At 43.5% G+C, this 8,289-nt stretch overlaps 1 protein-coding gene across 2 annotated transcripts in view; it reads left to right on the top strand.

The window, feature by feature from the left end:
* The first annotated feature begins 543 nt into the window (after window positions 1-543).
* Window positions 544-8,289, top strand: part of SLFN12 (schlafen family member 12) — a 26,629-nt gene continuing 18,883 nt past the window's right edge. Inside the window, exon 1 of one of the 2 annotated variants that reach the window (XM_011951839.1) lies at window positions 544-922. The gene's annotated coding sequence lies outside the window, so the exon portion shown is untranslated. Of the gene's footprint in view, window positions 923-1,327; window positions 1,665-8,289 lie in introns of those variants that run through there. The other variant, XM_011951838.1, reaches the window with a different exon arrangement.

The raw sequence follows: 8,289 nt of genomic DNA, 5'->3' as shown, positions 1-8,289 counted from the left end.
AGTGGGGTAGGTGGAGCTTGCGGAGAAGGAGCAACTCAGACTTGCAAATTCCCCTGTGATGAGTCATTTTGGCCTGTGTACATTTCAAAAGCTATGTATTGAGACACCAATTCTTAGACAAGTGAGCAGGAAAAACATGTATTACCGTAATTACCATAATAAAGGGCCTAAAGGAAAGTAAAGTGGCAGGAGGGCTGTATCCAGCGAGACCAACCCTTGGAGCATCTCAACTAAAGGGATCTCCCAAATGACCTCAAGATGCTCCCTACACTGCCAGGGTTAGGTATTTGAATCTGTCTCTCCTGGAGCAATCCGCTCCTTGCACCTTTGTCCTCTCCTGTTCATCCACAGCTGCTCTGACTTGGTTCCTGGTGGCCACTGTGCTTTTAAAAAAGCAAGAGGGCAGCAGGGCTGCTCTGGGAATGCGAGGAAAGCTGGAAAGGTTGAGTCACCCCTTTAAGGGCATGGTAAGAAAGCCTAGTATTTCTTCAATTTTGATGAACCAAAATAGTGACAATTGCGCAAAGGCGCAGAGTCGATAATAAAGAATGTGGACACTTCCGGAGCGCCAACTGCCCAATAGAAATGCAGGACACTCTGGGAAATGGGCAGCCGGAGGGCGGGACGAGGAGGGCTGGAAAACAGAAAAGGATTCACATTCTTTACACTCTGTGGAGAGTGAGCCGACGGACTGTAGCCTGCGCCTCGACAAGTTTCTTTGTTCTTTGTTTTCTTTAAATTACCTTTTTTCCTTTTTGTCTTAGAAAATACACATGGATGAAAATGAAACGAGAGCTCCCTAGAGATCACTCAGAGCTGTTCTCGTAGGTTTTTCACTTCCCGTTGCTCAAGGGCCCACGCTGGCATCTGGGGTGTGCTTGCACCTGCAAAGAATCCAGCTTCTAGGGACCAGCGCGAGCTGGTAAGTTGATCCTGCTCCATCGCTAAACCTTCCAGCTTTAGTTTTTCATTTCTGGGGCGTCTGCTGGCTCTGGAGGAGGTGGGGCACTGGTAACACAACCCCACAACTTCCGGGAAGACCCCCCACCCCTATCCCGGGCTGTTTTCTCTCCCTTCTGGGGCGGGAGGATAAGAGTCTGGAGGAAAACCCCAACTTGCCACACTCAAGTAACAAAAGGACCAGAGGCTACTTCCTTTGCAACCTCTCCTTTCCTAAGTGACAGATGAAAAACTGAAAATACCTCTGATTAGTCCCCTCCCACAACCAATTAGGCCAGTCTCCAGGGCTACGTCTTCATTTGCATAGGAGTGTAACTTTGTAACTTCGCTTTCTGCAACCAATCAGATGTTTGCAATAAGGCATAACTTTGTAACTTCACTTCAACCTCCTATTGATCGCTTTCTGCCACCATTCAGACTGATCTCGGGCTCCTACTTCATTTACGTTGTGTGCACACCAAGTAACCAGTGGGAAACCTTTAGAGGGTATTTAAACCCCGGGAAATTCTGAAACCGGGCTCTTGAGAGCCCCTATCCTCCGGTCTGCTCCCACCCTGTGGAATGCACTTTCGTTTTCAATAAATCTCTGCTTTTGTTGCTTCATTCTTTCCTTGCTTTGTTTGTGTTTGTCCAATTCCTTGTTCAACACGCCAAGAACCTGGACACTCTTCACTGGTAACATATTTTGGCAAGCCAGCCAGGAGGTAAGCCCGAAGTCTGGGATTTATTTTTCTTCTTTCCCTTTTCCTTTCTGCTCCATACAGGGGAATCTCTCTCTTTTTCTTTTCCTTTCCAACTTGGGATCCTTGGTAGGCAGCGCCTAGACACGCAGGCGACTGCAGGTTTCTGGCTGGGGGCTACTCTCCAGTGCTGCCTTGAAGGCCAAGGCGTGGATGGGGATAGTTGCCCTGCCCAGAAGCGGGAAGGACTCTTTTTTTTTTTTTAATTATACTTTAAGTTCTAGGGTACATGTGCACCACGTGCAGGTTTGTTACATATGTATACATATGCCATGTTGGTGTGCTGCGTTTACATTAGGTATATCTCCTAATGCTAGCCCTCTTCCCCTCCCTCCTCCCCACAATAGGCCCCGGTGTGTGATGTTCCCCTTCCTGTGTCCAAGTGATCTCATTGTTCAATTCCCACCTATGAGTGAGAACATGCGGTGTTTGGTTTTCTGTTCTTGCAATAGTTTGCTGAGAATGATGGTTTCCAGCTGCACCCATGTCCCTGCAAAGGACTCGAACTCATCCTGTTTTATGGCTGCATAGTATTTCATGGTATATATGTGCCACATTTTCTTAATCCAGTCTGTTACTGATGGACATTTGGGTTGATTCCAAGTCTTTGCAATTGTGAATAGTGCCGCAATAAACATACGTGTGCATGTGACTTTTCTGTCTTTTCTGGTTGTGGTCCCTGATCCCTATGTGTGACACAGCTTCTCCAGGGCGAGCTCACACGTGTTTCAGGTGACTTAAACCTTCTTTCCTTGTGTTAAATTCTTCCCTTCCCTTACTCTACTGCTAAGGACAAAAGAAACCCACCTAGCCTCCATTTCCTATCATTAAAGTTCATGGCTATCACTCTAGTGGAATGGGAACCATGGTAAAGCATGGGCTTATCAAATTATAAGGATGCTAGAAGTCAAGGCCTTCATCCAGAGACAAAAGGAAACCTCATAATAGGCCATTGCCTCTGGAGGGAAAACATATAAAGTGGCACCGGTTCTCACCTAAGGTCAAAGACGTCTGATGCTCTAAGATTGGACCCTAAAGGGGGATGCTCTGGGGGATCCTCTGGACCTCAGCCTCTCCCAGGGGGATTCCTTTGGTAGAGGTTCTTAGGCCTAGTACTAAGCCCTCTTTAGAATTTTCTCTTGCAGTTGCAATACTGTTTGGCCCCAATATTGTTTGGAATCTGGAGTTTACAGTTGAATAGGAAAGTGGGAGGGGTTTGCATGTATGCAGGCTCTTGTGCTGCTGTTCTTAAGCAGGGGGTCTGGTGGGTGCTGTTTGGCCCCAGTGTTCTTTGAAGTCCGAGGAAGTTTGACCTTTAAAAATCAAGCTACCATGGAAACTGCTGACTTATAAATTGCAAAAGTAGTTTATAACCAATGTTTGGTTTTTCAAATTCATATTCCTGGGAAGACAATCAAAGCTTCAGGTACATTTGGCTACCCGATGGGCCATTTAAGCATTTACAAAGGGATTTTATTCAATGTCATGTTCAATGCATGTTTTCTTGTTGTATAAAAACTTTTCCCATGATTATGCTACAGTGTACTTTCACCAGGTAAAGAAAGTTTTTTATGGTTCACTGAGAACAATCAACCCCTTCACAATCTAGAACCCATAGGTTAGATGTTCTCAGAACATCTACTGTAAAGGCCGTAGTTACACAACAGACTTTAAATTCTTTTGAGAAAGTTAGGATAGAATTGACTGAACAGAGAAGTATCTGTGCAACTGCTGGCACTTGGAGTCTATGGAGAAATACATTAAATGAAGATTAAGAGATTCAGTTGTAGGGGATTAATGAAGAGATTGTTTACTTAAGTTAGTAGATTCTTCATTTAGTTCATTATTTGATCTATTTAATTTTAGGTGGTTTGGTTTATGGGGACCCTGGGCAAGGAGCATCCTCCAGACTCTCAGTATTATCCTCCCAATAGTCATCATAATAATAGGCACCCTGGTGCACTGTATTCTCTCAAAGGTTTTCAATGTTTGCATGCAGCCATCTCTAGAATGTCAAATGGTCTCTCTTCAACTGGAATGGTAAGAAGTGAAATAAATATGCGATCATGAGGATCCCGTAACCTATGAATGATATGCTGAGACTGGAAACCCAAAATGATGGTAACTGAGAGTGGCGCTAAGGCCTTACGTTTTGGTTACACTCTCACCTAAGTGAGAACCTGAACAAAAAGGGGGAATTTTTAAAAACAAAATTATGAGAGGCCAGTGTTTTGGACTGAGCTCATGTGCTAGGCCCCAACAGACCAAACCAAACCAAAATGGAGTTGCTCATTCTAAGACTTTAAGGAAACACATAGATCCTAGAACAGACCAAGTTTTGTTTTTCTCCTGCAAACAGAATGTTTCAGTGACCAGCACAACCTCCACCGGTAACACTTTCCTGTCTCTGTAGCAACTTCTGTCAAAACTGCAGGCTGTTGAGGACTTAGGAATGGTGCACTTGGAAGCTATAGGCTGGGTGGAACTTTTGCTCCTGCATGGGCTGGGGAGCACCTGAAAGAGCTGTGGGACCAGTGAGCCAGGGATCTGCAGTGTTGGAGCAGAGCTAGAGAGGCAGGGAGGGCAGAGTGCTCTATGGTCAGGCCGGGCTTGGTGGGTGTCCAGAGCTCCCAGGGTTGCCCATCCTCCTGGAGTCCTGAACATGCGGGGAGTTGGGGAATAGGTTCTTTAGATGAAACATGACCAGGCACTGATGAACTTCATTGTTAGATCCTAAAAGAAAAACCAAGCACCCTCATACTCTGCTGGTTTATCATCTAGAAGGTGGGAAGGATGAGAGCAGTGCTGTCCTGAACTAAATGCAAAGTGACGTCCTAGGAGGGCAAAGAGTGTTGCATGATTTTTGTTTCCTAGGAGGTAGCTCTTACAACTTCTGTCCCACCCTGTGTGCAGTTCCTACTAACCTGCTGTTCTGACATAACTCTAAGGAGATCTGAATGCCATCTCCTTTCCCATTAAAGAGAGTCAACAACATAGCCTAAATACTGAGTGCAGGTCTGATAGAATTTCCCCTGTAGTCAAAAGTATAAAGGATTTCAGTGGAAACATCTAACCTGTAAACCTAGACCCAAGGTTTAAGGAAGGCCAGTAAGTTTTAGGCCCTAGGGATTTGGTAAGCTCAATCCCCAGCTAATTTTTTAAGGGGTGTGTTCCAGATGTATGCTTGAAGGCAGTGATTTTGAACTACGGAAAGTTTTACACAGCTGCAGGTGTTGGACTGGGGTGTCCAGGATCCCAGGCTAGTCCACAAGCACTGGGTCCTCTATAAGATGGCTCAGCTGCAGCTCCCATGGGTTCCAAATTTCCCAGTTGTACGGGCACCCTCCTTAATCAATCTGAGGGTGAGATGTGATTTCTGTCCCCTTCTGTGTATGGTGGGTTAGCCAAAAAAGTTCACACAGAGCTGGGCCTAATGTAGACAGTGCAAAAACGTGGGCTGGGAGGAAAGGGGACAGGACTCTAGTTACAGAGGCTGCAAAAAGAATCGGGGAGCAGAGCAGAGGCTGCTTGGTGAGGCATTACCAGAAAATTGTAGGACTGGGGCTGTGTGCTTGGCTAGAAGTGGAACTGATTCTCCTGCAGCCTTTATGGGTAGAGATGGAGAATCTCTTCTGTCTGATCAACAGGGAAGGTGGACTTGCCTTTGAGGCAGCCTCGTGTGTAAGAAATGTGAAGAAATTGGGTCTAAAGAACACAAATTGTGCTATAATGCTATGGAGAAAGCTCAGCATGGCAGAGATATACATCTTCCTCTGCTTTCTTGAGTAATTATGCCATATTGAGACTATTACTGAGTTTTAAATTTAAACTTCAATGATTGTGCTTACCTGGCTTCACTGTTGTTCAACTACCAGGAATCAAGTCCTCCTCCCTTAGATTCTCTTTTTTTGAAATCTCTCTGGGTCATGTTCAAATGCTTTCTTCTATGGACCCAGGCCCAGGGAGCCTATTTGAATGAATGCTAGGTTCAATATCTCTTAGAAGGCAGCCCTCTCTTGGGTCCCTCAGAGTTTTCAGGAAATACCGAGGGAAAGATGCTGCTTTCTAATAGCTTGTATACCACATCCTCTTCCCCCTAAAAGGTACAGGGCAAAGTGCTGTAATCACTACTAAGATAAATTTCCTAGAGAAAAATCTGATACAATTATTTGGGAAAATATTTGACTATATATCAAAATCTTTAAACTTTTTGTCACTTAATACAGTAATTTAACTTTTACGAACTTCTGTCTCTCTCTGTGTGTATATATACACTCTGTATACTTACATAATTTCAGTTTAATTATGTGCCTAAGGCACAAGTTCAAGTATAACCTTATGTTTCACCATGAACCTTTATTTCCACAGATTCAGACTCTTTCTTCTCTTACATAATTTTTCCCTTTCAAGGTTCTATTTCTTATATCCTGAAATCTGGCTTCTTTTCTGTCTGCCTCTTCTGGCCCCCCATACTCAATTTAACCATCTTTATATATATCTGAACCGTATCTGTATATAAAATTGAAGTGCTTTGCCAGGGCACTCTTAGACTCAATGAAAATTAGACTATGTGATTAGCATACCCAAGCATTGAAATAACAGAGTCAAGATTCTAGTACAATTATATTGAATGATTGAAAGCAACTTCAATGTTCAGTTGTAGGGTAGTAGTTAAATAATGGTACATTAATACCATGTATGAAATTATGCAGTTAATAAGGTTTTTAAAGAATAGCTAATTATTATTTTGCAAAACTGATTGTATATACTATATTGATACATGGAAAAGCAAGATTCAAATTGTATATTTTAGTTTTGGGCAGTATGGCTGACCGTGACGGACTCTCTCACTGCAAAAAGGTCCTCATACTGGGTAAAATGTGAAATAATAGAAATGCAGCTTACATCCCCAACTCATTTTATGAAGCTACTTGATTTGCATTACCTGTCAACAAGAATAGGAGAAAGGGACATCGTGGGTGCAAAATCTTAAAAATATTATCGAATTGCATTTAATATAAAGAAATGGTGACAGGAATGATGCCAGAAAAATAGTGGATTAGGAAGCTTCAACTCTGTTTCTCCATGGAAACATCAAAAGCAACCCAAAACTGACTGAACTAACAACAAAGATCTGGCCGGGCGCGGTGGCTCAAGCCTGTAATCCCAGCACTTAGGGAGGCCGAGACAGGCGGATCACGAGGTCGGGAGATCGAGACCATCCTGGCTAACACGGTGAAACCCCGTCTCTACTAAAAATACAAAAAAAACTAGCCAGGCGAGGTGGCGGGCGCCTGTAGTCCCAGCTACTCCGGAGGCTGAGGCAGGAGAATGGCGTAAACCCGGGAGGCGGAGCTTGCAGTGAGCTGAGATCCGGCCACTGCACTCCAGTCCGGGCGACAGAGCGAGACTCCGCCTCAAAAAAAAAAAAAAACAAAGATCTGTTGCAACTAAATGAATGCCCAAGCAAGAAAAAGCAACATTCAAAGTTGTAGGCAATTTCATGATGTTTTTATTCACCCTTGCCCAACCTTTTGCCCTGCATGGCATGGTCTTAGTCTTGAGGAGGCAGCATCACTGCTCCTAGTTTCCTCCCTGGAACTGATGGGGCATAGTAAAACTTATTTTCAATGTTGTAACCTGTCTGGGGACTGCCTGAGGGATTCATTTCTGTATCCCCTAACTCAGATCTCAAGTGAGGAGAAGTGACAGCCACTGCTCAGGAAAGCTGCAAGGAGACTATGGACCCCCAGATGCCTTAGGCAAGAGATTATGGCTAGAGACATAGAATAACCATTTAAGGCTCACAAGAGGAGCTGGGGTGAGAGTCTTTGGGAAATTAAGACATTCAAAAGCAGCCATGTATGTAGAGGAATCAAGAAAGCCCCACTCAATCCAGGCAGGACAAATGCTCAGAAAAGACCTGAGAAGACTTTTTCCTCAAGCTGATCCCTAAGATTAGAGTATACTTAGCCAATCATTAAAGGTTTGCCTTGCCATAGCATTTGTCTGCAAAGACTGTGAGAGATCGCTGTTTTTTCAAATGGCCAGTTTCCAACAAAAATTCATAAAGCATACACACAACAGAAAAATATGATCTATCCAAAAGAAGAAAGTAAATTGGCAGAACACGTCTCTGAGGAAGGCCAGACACCACACATATTAGACAAAGATTTTAAAACAATGTTCTTAATATCCACATGCAGAAAATGAAATTAGACCCTCATCTCACACCAAATACAAAAATCAACTCAAAATCGATTAAAGACTTAGATGTAAGAGTTGAAACTATAAAACTACTAGAAGAAAATATATGAAAAAGATCCTTAAGTTAAACTTCTTAACTTAAAAGTTACACTTAAGTTACACTTAAAAAAAGTTAAACTTAAGTTATACTTCTTAACTTAACTTAAAAGTTACACTTAAGTTTCACTTAAAAAAAGTTATAAAAAAGTTACACTTTGGCCGGGCACAGTGGCTCACGCCTGTAATCCCAGCACTTTGGGAGGCTGAGGCGGGCGGATCATGAGGGCAGGAGATCAAGACCATCCTGGTTAACACGGTGAACCCCCGTCTCTACTAAAAATAC

The sequence above is a fragment of the Colobus angolensis genome, unplaced genomic scaffold (assembly GCF_000951035.1).
Source record: "Colobus angolensis palliatus isolate OR3802 unplaced genomic scaffold, Cang.pa_1.0 Scaffold329, whole genome shotgun sequence".
Classification (NCBI taxonomy): Eukaryota; Metazoa; Chordata; class Mammalia; order Primates; family Cercopithecidae; genus Colobus; species Colobus angolensis.
The sequence above is the reverse complement of the archived record's forward strand: the minus strand, read 5'-3'. Positions and strand labels throughout refer to the sequence as shown.